This window comes from Talpa europaea (assembly GCF_964194135.1).
Source record: "Talpa europaea genome assembly, chromosome: 5".
Lineage (NCBI taxonomy): Eukaryota > Metazoa > Chordata > Mammalia > Eulipotyphla > Talpidae > Talpa > Talpa europaea.
The window spans coordinates 59,250,408-59,265,244 of NC_140071.1; the positions used below are offsets into that span (position 1 = coordinate 59,250,408).

At 36.7% G+C, this 14,837-nt stretch overlaps 1 protein-coding gene across 6 annotated transcripts in view; it reads left to right on the plus strand.

Annotated features, from left to right (window-relative positions):
* Positions 1-14,837, plus strand: part of PDE4D (phosphodiesterase 4D) — a gene marked incomplete at its 5' end in the record, with an annotated part of 1,035,071 nt that overhangs the window by 716,519 nt on the left and 303,715 nt on the right. The window lies entirely within an intron of this gene.

Below are 14,837 nucleotides of genomic sequence, written 5' to 3' on the forward strand. Positions count from 1 at the left end.
CATCTAGAAAATAAGTGAAATAGCTTGCCTAATAGCCTTAATACAGCCAAAACTGGCTATACTAACTTGCAGCTAATCCTTTAAATGTCAGCAAAGGATTCTTGTCCATTGAGTAAGCAAACAAGCAACAACAAAACTACCAGATTGTTTTTGTTTCAGGCACATTCACATGGAAAAATAAACACTTTCTCTTTGGTCTGGGTGGTCAGTCAGAGTTTTTAAACTTATGCAGGAGAATTAGACACCTTAAAATGAAAGTAAACATTTGATCAATCTTTTATTGCTAAAGCTTTCTATAGAAATCGTGAAAAATCTTGACCTCATGACCTGAACAAATTGTCAAGACACTTTGTTTTACATAAAAATTAGCTTATTTTAGTCAGGTAGTTAGGAGAAAAAGGAGATACAGAATAATCTCTGATTGTGTTCTTTGCTTGAGTATGATAGACATTTATATTGTATAGTTTGCTTTTTGACACTTTTTTTTTTTGCTTCTGGCTTGTTGGTCAATAGCACTGAAAGCTATTTCCATGATACCAAATAGAGGTGAAATTGCAAAATCTGGACAATAAGATTTTTCTTATTTAAGCCAGATGCAACATATCTGGAAATTATTAGGCCCATATAGAGGTATGCATTAAACTGAAATTAAAATATGTTCTGATTATGCACACAAAAACCATTCAGACTTTGGATTTAAAGAATTCCCCAGAATCATTTTTTGCTTCATACAATGTGGAAGATAGTGCCCTTGAAATTTTTAGGAATTTATAAAGTCACAGATACCAAATTATAAATGTCACTAGTAACAATGAGTAAAGAAATTGTATTTCTATTTCAAAACAGATACTATTGTTACAATTATAAAATATGACTCAGCATTGGAAATTACATGCCTGCTCTATGCTTTGCATTCTACTGAACGTAGATCTCATGCTTATTATGAGCTAAGTTGTATGCCCATGCAAACATTGACCTGCATATTTCGGTAATAGTGACATCTAGAGTCTCCTCATCATTGATAGCAAATACCTAAGTATTATAAATATCTAACTGCTGGTTAGAGGAAGAACAGTAGCATGTTGTATTAAAGAATTTCAGATATCACAATAAATGCAGTTTAATCTCTATTGTATTATTTGCTGTTATATTATGAAACTTGTCTTCTTGGTCTTCCATAGATAGTTTCCTTATCCTTTAGTCAAATTCTGATCCTTTCCATAATACAAATACTGGAATATTTAAGGATGAGGTTTCTTTGCATTTGAATATCCTGAGTTTGTAGTTTTAACAGCCTCTTTCATGACAAGCACTCATAACATTGAAAAGGTAAAGATGACACAAAATAACCATGTTGGACAGTCTTCTATGGAGCTTGAGAAACTTTGTCTTTCCTTCATTTACTTTTCATTTGAATGCCAATTATCTAAATAATAGTTCATTTAGCACTGGTCTTCACTGTTTGTGGGTCTTATTTTGTTTCTATATTTGGACTGTAAATTCTTTAAGAGGAGACACTCTCAGGTAACAGGAGTGTCATTAGTGCAAATTTGATGAAGCATCTTACTGCTCCCTGTTAGTATCACCCTATAGCATCTTTATTCACAAGTCAATTTGTTGATATGATCAGGGCCTATAAAGGCTAAGAATCCAGTGGAAGTTTAGGCAATTTGGAAGGCAGCTAGACTTCTGTGATCTCATAGTTTGAGAGAGCTCTGAGCGCTCAAAAGAGATTATGCATTCAACCACACAGTATACTGACAATAATGAAAAGGATGTTTATCATGTAGATTTAAACCTTTACCATACCACATCTCTTGCAATGTAGCAATAGTCAGTGTATGTATACCTACAAGTCCATATATATACACATTTAAAGTCTGTAATTATCTTCTTGATGGTACGGTTTCATTGCATAGTGTTCCTGGAATTAAAGGTGCTGAACTGTTAAATGTCAAAACTTAAAATATCCCACAATTTTGCAACCCTGTGATTGCATTTCTCCATTTCTCTTTTAATATACAAGGTCCTTAAAACATGGAAGTAGCTTAAGGTTATCTTGACCTTTGAGAGTCTTTGCATATGATTCCATTATTGAAACAACTGAAATAACTGGGCGTTAGCTAATATTTCTTCATTGAATTTCTCCATTACAAGATTGTTTGCTTAAAAAACAGTTTTTTTTATATCCTGTAAAATCCTCAAATGTGTCTAGTATAGTGTCCCTCTTTTTCTTTGAAGATTGAATGAATATTAATGCATAATACTGGCAGTACATTTAGCTTTAAGTATAAATGCTATTCTTGGGCACTGCTTTCATTCCTTGTAACATTCCTTGAAAAAGGAAAGCCAAATCTGTGAATCGGTATGAAATTCTACTGAGAAATATGGTTTATTCAAATAAGAACAAATGAGTGTTGATTCCTGAGAAATACTCACCTTTTGGACAGATATATAATGTTTAATGTAGACTTGAAATTAGTTTTTCAGAGAATAATTTTTTTGTCTTTTGTGGGTAAAATGCATTTTTAGAAAAAGGCAAATTTGATTTGATATAGAAGGAGAAACTGAAAGAGGGAAGATTGAGGGAGAGGAAGGAAATAAAAATAGAGAGACGAAGAAGGATAATCTCACATAAGAAAGAGGCTAATTTCCCCTTGTGGATCTGGAATGGGTGCCAGTCATTGCATAGAGTGCCACCTCTTTTTTTTTAGATTTATTTATTTATGCATACAAGAACTGGGGTACAGGGCCAAAGGTGCAGAGGAGAGTGTGAGAGGATTCACCACAGAGTGGGGAGCGGAACAGGAAGATTGACTGAAATACACTGCTGAGGGGAGCACCAGGAGAGGCAGGAGAGGTCTCTGCACCATGTGAGTTGCTCCCTGGCACGCCGGGAACTTGGCTCAGAGAGCTTCAGAGTGCTTTGCTTAACTCCTTGCGCCAGCAGGGTTGCACCTCTTGTATGTGTCTTAGAGGTAGTGGGGAGGTGAAGTGATGTGCTTCTGCCAGATCTGAGAAAATAACTGGAGTGAATTCATGTTGGAGGTTACAATACCTAAAAGAATCAAGAAAGAAATGATCTGGAAGACAAAGCTAGGACAAGGTGCTGAGACTTAGCAGGCTGTTGACTCTGACATCTCCCCCACGGAACACTAGGGCACTTTGTTTTTTAAATATTTTGTTTAAACTTGTAATAATGTTCAAGTAAATTTTAAAGAGACTGTTACTCTTCTAAAGATGGTTTTGTCTTCCTGCCAGAACAAATCACAAAACTTTCTGTTTTCTGTCTTCTCACAAGGGGATGTTCTGTGGCGACTTGGGTGAATACCTTGCAAATAGAGAAAGTCATCTGCAGTACATTTAAGTGTAGGATGCAGAGGGTCCCAGTAGCACCCACAAGCCAGAAATCGAATGCAGCTTCTAGTTTTCTTGATCCTTGTACTAATAGGTTTTGTGGGATATACTACATAATTGAAATTCTCAGGAAATCTCCAAATCTTACTTTTGCCAATAGTTTGAACATCTTTTCCTTCCCCAAAAGTTTAGCAGAACTACTAAATTGATGACTAATTCAACTCATTTGGACATTATGAATCTCTTGATTCATAAAAGAGCTAACAGGTAGGATATTTTACTATATGATCGCTGATCAGTGGAAAGGAATATAGCAGGGCCTCCCCTGGTGGCTCAGCAGTTGAGCGAGAGATCTGCCCACAGCCTCTGCAGCGCCAGTTCCATCCCTGGCCAATGGCGAGGGTCCCATTAAAAAAAAAAAGAAAGAAAGAAAAAATAGAAAAGAAAGAAAGAAAAAAAAAGGAATATAGCAATCAGATTGAAACAATGACACAAATGATATTCTGGCCATATAAATATAGAACAGTATTTGCCACAACAAAAATCAATAGGTGATTCTACATCATCTCCTGTGCTCTTCCAAAGGTATGGTTGATTCTGTCACCTTGATCTTGATTTTATAGTAGCAGATATTAGCAGGGGCCATAGGCGAACGTGTTCTCATAGCTACTCTTTGTTGTAACTGAAACCTAGTTGTTAGCACACCACTGGCTGCCAAATTAACCTCTTAGTGTACTTGAGAAAATGCTGGCTAGCCGCCCAAGTCCAAGTCTCAGAAAGGGAAAGGAGTGCCACCAACCAATCAATACACTGGGATTTAACTTTCTAACCTCATCAATATCTCCTGTTCCAGAGTATTCAGTTGCAACAGGTATGCTAACTATTATTTTTAGTGTCCCATTTATTCTTTAGGGTAAGTAAAGACAATGGTATAATTACCATCAAGTAAGAGGGAAATTGAGAGTTCAGGGAACAGAGGCGACACACATATGTGGTCAGAGTATGACTAAGAAGACCTCATGTGAATTGGGCACTTACTCTCTGTTCCCAGGGCTGGGCATGCATTATCCCATTTCATCCTACAACTCCAGGATAGGGAAGGAACTAGCATAACTTTTATTTCATAGATGAGGGTACCAAGCAGAGAGAGGTTAAGAAACTTGCCCAAATTTGAACCCCAATCGTCTTTCCAAAAGCCTGGATTCCTAACGAGACACTGTCCCTGACAGATCCTCTCATCTCCACACAAGGAGGAATTCTGTAATGAGAGGTTTAATTCTAGTGGACTTAATATCCTCATTTACTCAACTCAGAATCTTTCTCTGAGAGAGAGCATCTTGTTATTTTATATAGAATAAGCTCAGTGATTCATTATGATGTAAACTTACTAAAAATATCTAAACAGTTCTCTAGCTTGATTGATAGTGATTTAAAGTAATGTTACATCTACAGTAATAACGCATGAAAGCGGGGATCCTCTACTCCCAAAATATAAACAATGAAGTAGACCAACGTTACTTTAGTAAGAAAAAATCTGGTAAATAATCTGAATAAAATCAAACACTGATTTTGCTTTTTCCATATGAGCTACTTCTGAATAAAGAGTGAATGTATGGACACTTACCATATTGGAATATTCCAGTTAATAAGTGAATAAAGTGTTTTCACTCAAAACAGAAAGAAAGAAAAACTCTCATTTTATGTGACGCTCTGCTATTTCCTCCTTAGGCTTTGATTTGTGGGCTTCCATCTGGCTTGTTTCAACTGGTCATGTAGTTGTGTTTTACTGCCAAATGTTGCTCCTTGACCAGATGTTCAGAGGAGCAGAAGATTCTTTGAACTAGAGGGGCCAACTTGATCCTGTATCATGCCTGTTTATTCTATGCCATTATCTTGAATGATAAGTCCTCCTCTTAATGATATCCCACATTGTAAAGTTAACTAAATTGAAAAGGGGAAAAATCAGTTCCCTGATAGAAAGCAGTTATTGTAAGGATAACAATCAGTTAATAGTCAATGCACACTTTGGGGAGAGGCAGCATGGTGTAGAGGAAAGATTTTGAATTTAGAGCCTCCCCTGGTGGCACAGGCGGTTGAGCGCTGTGCTGTGAAGCTGTCCGCAGCCTCTGCAATGCTGGTTCGATCCTGGCCAGGCTGGCGAGGTCCCACATGGTGCGGAGGACCTCTCCTGTTGCACCCGCTGCTCCCCTCAGCAATGTATTTTGTCAGTCTGCTGTTCTGTTACCCGCTCTGCTTCTGTTGAATCCTCTCACACTCCCGCACATCTGGCCTGTACCCCGGTTCTTGTATAAATAAATAAATCTTAAAAAAAAAAAATTGAATTTAGAACCAAACAGATGAAGCTTAAGTGCCATCTCAGCTGCTTTCTCTAGAACAAGATCCCCTTACTGTTAATGGAAAATAAAGATGCCTACTTCAAAGGGTCATGTACCCTGACAAGAGAACATGTAGGTAAAATAAGGCCTTCTTCTCCTTCTTTTATAGCGTTTTCTATGTTTCTCTCATCATCTCACCAATATTGTGATGCTTCTTTTTGTCAAATATATTTGGAGGTTAATGGTTATCATTGAGACCCCTCCTGGTTACAGAATAGTGTGATATGGTTGCTTATAGTTACCTGCTGAGCAGCTAGCTAATACAGCAATCTCCCATTTAAAAGGCAGTGCAGAGTGAGGTTGGGAATCCACTGGCTCTGGTACCACAATGCTAATATTCAGATTTCTACACTTTCATTCACAGCTATGAAACATTGAACAAGTAATTCAACTTCATGAGCATGAGTTTCTTCATCTGTTAAATTAGATGTTGTGAGTATTAAGTATGTTAGCCATGTGTAGTGTCTACAATTAACAGCACTAAGAGAAATTTTAGCTGTTCTATATTCTAAGTTCTATTCTGGAATCTGAGGTGCATGTAGCGGTGATTCTTGTCTTTTTTATTTATACTTCTGTATCACCAAAGCCTGGAAGGTGTGTGGCAAGTAACTACCATTACATTCATGGAGGAAAGTTTACTGCGGGAAAGACAGAAGACCACAACTGCTCAAATTCATCATCTCACATAGAAAAAGCTAAAGACCTAGAGAGACCCCATCATGCAATGCAGTAGTTTCCAGCACAGTTTGTGGGAAGAACCCTGGGTCTTTGTGCTTCTGCACACATTTTCTCCAGTGCCCCATCCTCTCCCTTCAGTATAGTAAAACCGACCTAATTCAGTATCATCAGGAAGGTATCAGAGGGACTGGTTGAAGGTCCACTTCTTACCACCATGGGACAGGAAAGGAATCAGAATTGGACAGAAGCATTGGAAAGGTAGGCTTTTCATTAGAAAGACTCTTCGAATGAAATCTCAGTTCAGACATTTTACCTACCAGTCTAAAAATCCCTAACTACGTCAACCAAAACAGGGTTTTCTTAGGGACCATTTTGCAAAAGATAGTCCTTGAATTTTTCTCAGTTGTCAAGAAGTCACATCTCTCAAGATTCAAAATGTGTGCAACTAGCAATATCAGCCAGAAGCAGCAGTGGAGTGGGGAGATAGTTTGTGAGGCTTCTGGCCTATTAGGACAGCACATGGTGCCAACTGCACACAGAAAGATATAAAAAACTGTGTAATTACTATAAAATAAGAATACTTTTAGGTGGCCTGTGGGCTGTGAGCCAGTACAGAACATGTTCAAATGTGGACTGTGCAAAAAATGGGCAATGAAGAAAGCACACTTGCCACTAGTGAGGGTTTATAATTATGCTTGTGAATATTAATGATGGTCAACATGAGAGCCACACTGTGGTTAAAACTAAGCCTTTTTTTCTCCAAAGATTTATTTATTTATGCATATAAAAACTTGGGTGCGGGGGGTGAGAGGATTCACCAGAGACAGAGTAGAGAACAGAACAGGCAGGTTGACTGAAATACACTGCTGAGGGGAGCAGTGGGTGATACAGAAGAGGTCTGCTGCGCCATGTGGGTTGCTCCCTGGCCGGGGATCGAACTCTTGCTGCAGTGGCTGCGGATAGCTTCATAAGTTGCGTTTTAACCCCTTGCGCCACCAGGGAGGCCCTAAAACTAAACTATTTTTGTTTGATGGGTATATTTATGTAGATCAACAGTTAATAAATTATCTGTTATTAGAATTTTTTTTAAGATTTATTTTTGTTTATTTATGCATACAAGAACTGGGATGTAGGCCAGAGGGGTTGGAGATGAGAGGATTGGCCAGAGTGGGGAGCAAAACAGGCATCTCTTCTGAAGTACACTGCTGAGGGGAGCAGCGGGTGAGACAGGAGAGGTCTGCTGAGCCTGTGGGTTAAGTTAGCTCCACAGTGGCTGATGATAGCTTCATAGTACCAAGACTTTAACCCCTGCACCACCAGGGAGGCCCCAATCTCAGAATCTTTTATAATTCTTAGCTAGTACAGTTTTGTCTTTAAGCTGTGAAGTTAAGAAACTCCTGTCAAGTAACTTTAGGGGATAGACTTTAACTGAATATTCCAGCTACTCAGTGAGTAGAGGAAATACTAAACACTGATTGGAGAGTATACTTTTGCTTCTATACCACCTCCCTTTGCCCTTCCTTGTTCTGGAGGCCCTAGCCCCTGCCATGCTGTTTTATAACTAAAGACCCCCCTCCTACTTTGGTTACGCCCCTTCCAAAATTTTCTGCTTTTGAAACAAAATTGACGATCTTTCTCAACTCCCCTAACCAGGGGACTAAAGAAGTGCCTCTGAATTTCTGTAAGGCTATGTTAGATAAGTATCCAAAGTTATTTTGAATCAGAGCAATAGAGAATTTCTATGGGGAGAGAGGAAGGTAGAGTACTAATGACTTTCAATTTGAATAATTTAGTACCTGATAATAGTATAAGTTGGAAGGGACCAACTGAAATGTTAAAGAAAAAAAAAATTGTGAACAGACTAAATACCTATTACTTTAGTTATTTGAAGGCAACCAAATGCTAGAGACAGGCATTTCAAGAACAAAAATTATATAATCCATGTTTCAAAAATGAAGGAAAAAACAAATATGAAGAAAACTTGCAAATTAACCTGAGGAAGATAAGTGTTATGTTGGGTTAAAGGAGCAGACTCTGTGAAAATAAGAACTAATGTGACCATGAATAGGACACTCACATGTAATCGGAATCCATATAAAAGATGAATGCCCAACCCAAATGCCCAAATATAGATGACTGGATCAAGAAGATGTGGGACATATACACCATGGAGCATTCAAAAAAGATAAACACATGCAATTTGCAGCAACATGGATGGCGCTAGAGGGATCATGCTCAGCGAAATAAACCAGAAAGAAAAAGAAAAATACCGGATGGTCTCACTCATAGCAGGAATCTAGAAAACTTAAATAAGGGACCAGGAAAATGAATAACTATAAGAAAGTGAATATCAAAATCAACAAACAATTATGAACCAGAGACACTCTGTGGGGTTGGGGGGTGGGGAAAGGAGGGATTGGGGTCAAAATAAGGGGGTTGTAATTGTATGGGGAATATAAAAATAAAATTTAAATAAAAAGAGAACTGAGTCCCAGGAAAATATGAAATATAAGTAATGTAAATATAAAAAAATAAAAATATAAATATAAAAAATATAAAAAAATAAAAAATATAAAAAAATAAAAGATGAATGCTTTCATTCAGAGACTGCTTCCTGAGTGCCTATGATAAGTCTGTCAGTGGTGTGCTGGTAAATGTTAACAGCCAGCTCTCTGTGAAAACTCAAAAAAAAAGGCCTTCTGAGAGTATTTGCTGATTTTTCTGGCAAAAATTCTCCTACTAGACCACTTTAAGCTGCAGAGGTCACTAAATATGGATTTGCCAAGAGCTGCATAGTAACATGTTCAGATACAATAGATGTAAGTGACCTCAAGAACACAGATTATACTAAATGTACACAAATTGCAGGAAGGGATGATCTTTGAATCTTCATTGCTATTGTTTTTAACATAATTTTAAGTTTACATAATTTAATTTTTAATTGTTGCTAGGCATGACAGTCGACTTATTCTGAAAATTTAAGTCTGCTTTTGCCAGCTAATCCAGACAGTTCTAGCACACATGGAGTCTGTTGCTTCATTAGCCACATAAAGTATTTATACTTTATATTAAGAATATTTTATTTTAATTAGGAATAAAATGGTCAAGGTCTTTACTCTCATAAAGCTTATATTCTTGTGGTACACCTTATATTCTTATGTTTCATAATAGTATCTTTTCTGCTTGATATTTTAGCCCCAAAACAGTTGTCTCAAGCTAAGAATAGTTATATTATGAATTTTTTCTTTTCAAAAGTAATCCTACAAATTAAAAATCGGATTAGAAGGAAGTTAACCAGACAAAACTTTTCTCTAACACATACATTTTTAGGACAGTGTCTGTAAATATTATGCTTCTAATGCTTGTTGCTTGATCCTTTTTGGCAATTAACTTGTCTTTAATTTGATTTGTGGATATTCACTGAAAGTTGCTATGGATAAAGGAATATAATGGCAGAATTTGTTTATATAGAATAACAAAATAGATTGACTGGGAGTAGAGTTGTAATTGTAAAATATTCTTGGTTTTCAGGGATTTTTCTTTTCACATAATGGAAATGTTTATATAGAAAATGAAAAACTAGCTGAATCTGATTAGTGTTCTCATCCAAAGGGCAGATTTATGTTCTACTTAAGGATCATATTAACAGGATGACGTAAGTGCATTCTCTTTTGAGAGGGTAGTCACTTTAGGGGAGAGAAAATAGAGCAAGAAAATCTTTATGCCATCTTTGGGTTGTACTTGACAAAAGACTCTCATCCATGGGTTCCATGAATTATTACTGCCCTGATCTCAGATGAATTTAAAAATGAAAGCATTTTACTGCTCATATCACTACCATTTTTTTCCTGCATCTTATGATTTCCTAGAAAAAATTTTCTCATCATAACTTTCCTTAACACTTTGTTGTAAAGTTCAAAATGTCTTGAGCAAAAGCAGTTGCCAGCACTACTGCTGGTGGTCGGCATGTTTTTGTCCTGTCTTCCCTTGTCAAGGAGAAGAATGACTGTACAACCTCTAATGTATGTGCTGCTTCCCTAACCCTTTACTGAGATACTCAGGGACAAGAACATCAGGTTTCTCTCCCTAAATAAAATCCATATGGACTGAGACAATAGAAACATCAGGGAAATCTGACTTACAGAAATGCCAGAAAATGGAAACAAATTATTGGCTGGGAATAAAATTTGTCTTATATTTTGCAGAGAGAGAGAGAGAGAGAAAGAGAAAGAGAAAGGGTCAATACTTGTGTTAGCCCTCAATAGCTTTAAAATAAAAATCTTCCCCTCCCATTGTTGGTAAAAAGGGAAGAGACTCTCTTTCCTTGTTAAATTGTTTGCATGCAACCCTTATCATTCTATGAGACTCTAATTGGTGTGAGATGAATGTGTGAATGTGCAACTTGTTGAGAAAAATATGCTTACCTATTTTTACACATATAACCAGCACTCAAATAAAAAAATAAAACACTACCAGTTCCTAAGGATATCTCTTCATCTTCCCTTTGGTCACTAATCCCAACAATAACCACTGTCCTGACTTCCAAGAATATAAATTGTTTTGCCTGCTTTTAAAGTTTATCTAAATAGATTTATGCAATGTGAGTTTCTGTTTTGGCTTCTTTGCATCAACATTGTGATAGATTCATCTGAATTGTTTCGTGTGGTTGTGGATTGTTTTTCTCACTGTCAAGTATTGCAGAGTGAATATACTGCATGTTACCTATAAATTTCATTGTTGATGGAAACTCGGGTATTCTAGCTTGAGACTATTGCAATAAGAGCTGCTATGAACATTCCAGGATGTCACTTGGTAAACAAATGTTATGTAGTGTATATAAGTTTGCATGCACACACATATGCTAGGTATATTCCAAGAAGTAGAATTTTGATGTTGTAGGTTTATTGCATATGTCTTTGGAGACTGCTAAATAGGCTTCCGAAATTATTGTACCATTTTCATAATCTCCAAGGCAAAATGATTCATTTTTCTACATCCTTCCCAAAGTATAGGGTATCGAGGTATTCCGTTTTTAATGAAAGCATCTTCATAAATGATTATCTCACAGTATCAATGTCATATAATGCCTTTTGTTTGTGAAGACAAATCTTCTAATCTGCAGGATCTATTTTTCTGGATGAGTATGGATAGTAGTGGGCTATTCACACTCTGTTTCTCCTTGTGTTGAATAGTATATAACTGAAATAGATGTCTATAGTAGAAAATTTGGCCTGTTGTACAAAGATAGTATTTTCCCTCTATTTTACCCATATCCAGTTTAAATCTCTGATCTTGTTCTTACATTTAATCCAGATTCATTTGTCAACCCAATTATGGTCATTATTAGCAGAACTAATAATCTTATATCCTACTTTAAAATTTCCATCTCCTAGTTCTAGTTACATATCCGGTGTCAACTGGTTTAAACACACTGGCAAATTCAAACATAGCGTGAGTCATAATACAATAAATGTGTATTGGTTTATCAAAAATTGTTTTGTCCGTGCATTTAAAGCAGTCCTTTCTTTTATTCTCTTTCATCTTTTTCATTCTGGCACATCAAATAAGGAAGCTGACCTAGGGTCAGTTTGTTCCATGTCAAAATGTGACTTTTAATATTGAGATGGCTGTAGAAATTTAGCATGTGTAAAACCTGTGCGTCCTGTTTTTGTGGAGCTTTCAAAAACCAGTCCTAACACCCTTTAATGGATAGCATATTAAGTAAAACTAAAAGTAAAGTTCAGGAGTATAAATGTATTTCTAGAGGTTTCATGACATGAAACAGTATATATTTAATTTCCAATTACTTCAAATCAAAACTTTGAAAAGTAAGAGTTTCTACATAAGGATAACCTGACTCAAATTTTGGAAAAGGAGTTAAAGATTTATGATGTTTTCTTTAAAGTTTAATCTCTACCTTATTGAGCTCTGGAAGTTGTTATATTTGAGTTTTACTTTCAGATTCCTCAGAAATGAGGTCTTTGTTAAAGTATGATTGTCGGAATCAATACTTCCCAGAACCAAAGAACTCCCTTGTTTCTGCTGGAAGTCATATTGTTTAGTTACTAAAATATTGATTCAAATATATCCCAAATAACAGCTTAGAACAGCTAATTGTTTTGTCAGTGATAAATTACAAAATGGTGTCTCTTTGTTCCACCTTCCTGTTGGCTTGCCTGCCGCCCTGGTTAAGATCAAGATACAAATATCCAAATTCAGAGAGAAAGGGAATCCCTAGAGGCAAACACCATCCTCTATCTAGATATCCAGAACCATATTCATTAAATACAGATTGGTCCACCTGACATGACAAGAGTTCAACCTCCATTGTGAGATCTTATTCTGAGACAGTGTTTTGTAAAAGAATCTGACAGCAAAATAAAACTTAGGAAAATTAAACAAAGGACATGGTGTTTGGGAGGGCTTTATTTTTACCTTGGAAATGTTTTTCATTTATTCTATCATTTTACTATATTTGAATGAATATTTAGCTCACGCCCAGCACCAGCAACTGAAGAGGAACATGTATTTTTGCTGAAGAGAATGGCAGTTTATTATCAAAGACCAAATTCTATGACTTAGGTCAGGCCCCTCAAAACTGAATGTGTACACTTAGCTCCTAGGGATCTTGTTTAAATGTAAACTGATTGAGTAGTTCAAGAGTAAGACCTGACATACTGCATTTTCAATAAACTCCAAGTTAGTGCCAAGCCGCTGTTTCTTGAACCTTCATTTGGTATGAAGAGTTTAGGAGACAGACATTAGAGTTAACTTTTCAGATAGAGTAAACTTTGCAGATTGGATACAAATATCTTTCTCCATGTGAAATCAGTAAACAAACAGTTGTCATCCACCTAGTAGAATCCCTAATCCTAATTCTTATTACTATAGTAGAAACTTCATAATGTAATATATTAATGCACTAGCAAAATATTTAGACAATGAAAATAAATCATGAGGACTTTGTAAATGTTAAATGTTTCAAATAAATACATTTCTGTGACTGTGAATGTTTTACTCCTGGTGAAATTGACAGAAACTGTCTTTTATTTCACCCACTCACTGCTCCTCCTGCACGTCTGATAATCACTAATCTATTCTCTTTGTCTATGATTACCTTTTTTTTTTTAAAGATTCCACATGTAATTGAGACCATATGGTATTTGTCTTTCTTTGTCTGACTTATTCCACATACCATAATGCCCTTAAGGTGGATCCATTTTGTCTTAAATGATAAGAGTTCTGTCTTTATTGTTACTAATTAATATTCCATTGTATGTGTTTACCATATATTCTTTATTCATACATTCATCGGGTCGTTTAATATTTCCATATCTTAGCTATTGTAGATAGTGCTGCATTGTTTATAGGAGTGGATACATCTTTTCAAGTTCATGTTTTAATTTTCTTTGAATAAGTATTCAGAAGTGTAATTTTGCTAAATCATATGGTACTAATATTAAAAAAAAATTCTAGGTCCCATTTTATTTTATTTTATTGAGATAACGTTGTTTGTGTTTACAATGGTGTTTGCATTTATAAGTACAGAATCTACCGCTCAGGTGATGTTACCACACCCACCACCTAAACACCCATCACCCACCACCAATAGTCCACTGTGCTTCCTCCCAATTTTATTTTTACGCCTCCCCCTATGGTAGCCACAGTACCATAGTCAGCTTTCAAGATGTAGATTTTAAGTTTGATTTTATCTGACCTTTTGTTTGGTTTCTCTGTATCCCCCATGTAAGTGGCACTGTCCAGTAATTGGCTTTCTCCTCTGACTTAACTTGATTTAGCATAATCCCCTCCAGCTCCATCATTGTTGTTACAAATGGCAAGAATTTATCAGTTTATCTTTTCTGGGTAGTATTCCACTGTGTGTATATACCATATCCTCTGACCCACTCATCTATAGTTGGGCTGTTAGGTTGTTTCCATAACTGGGCTGTTGTAAATAGTGCTGCAATGAACATGTTTCCCCTTTGAATTAGTGTTAGCGGACTTGCCAAGGCAGCGTTGAAGTTGGCAGGGCATCTACTGGGGATAGGTCCACCCTCATGCCTGTTCAGGGAGCTTTAAGAGGCCACACTTGTGTCTGCCAAGATCTGCCTCTGGATCCTGTCTCGGGGCTTGCCCACACTGTGAAGAGTTGTGAAGTGTTGTGTCTGGGCCTTGCCAGTTCCAGTCTGCGGCTTGCAGCCCACTAGGCCATGAGAGGCCACCTACCTGCCTAGACCATCTTTTTGTTTGGTCTGTTTCATGGCTGCTCTGGTCCCCCTCCTTGGATATTATTTCTAGCCTGTGCTGAAACTGTCTGTGTTTCTTTCAGTAGTTTTTGACTTTGTTCTGCTGCAATCTAGCAGTCAGTACTAGGAGATGAACCAGTGTCTTCGCTATATTGCC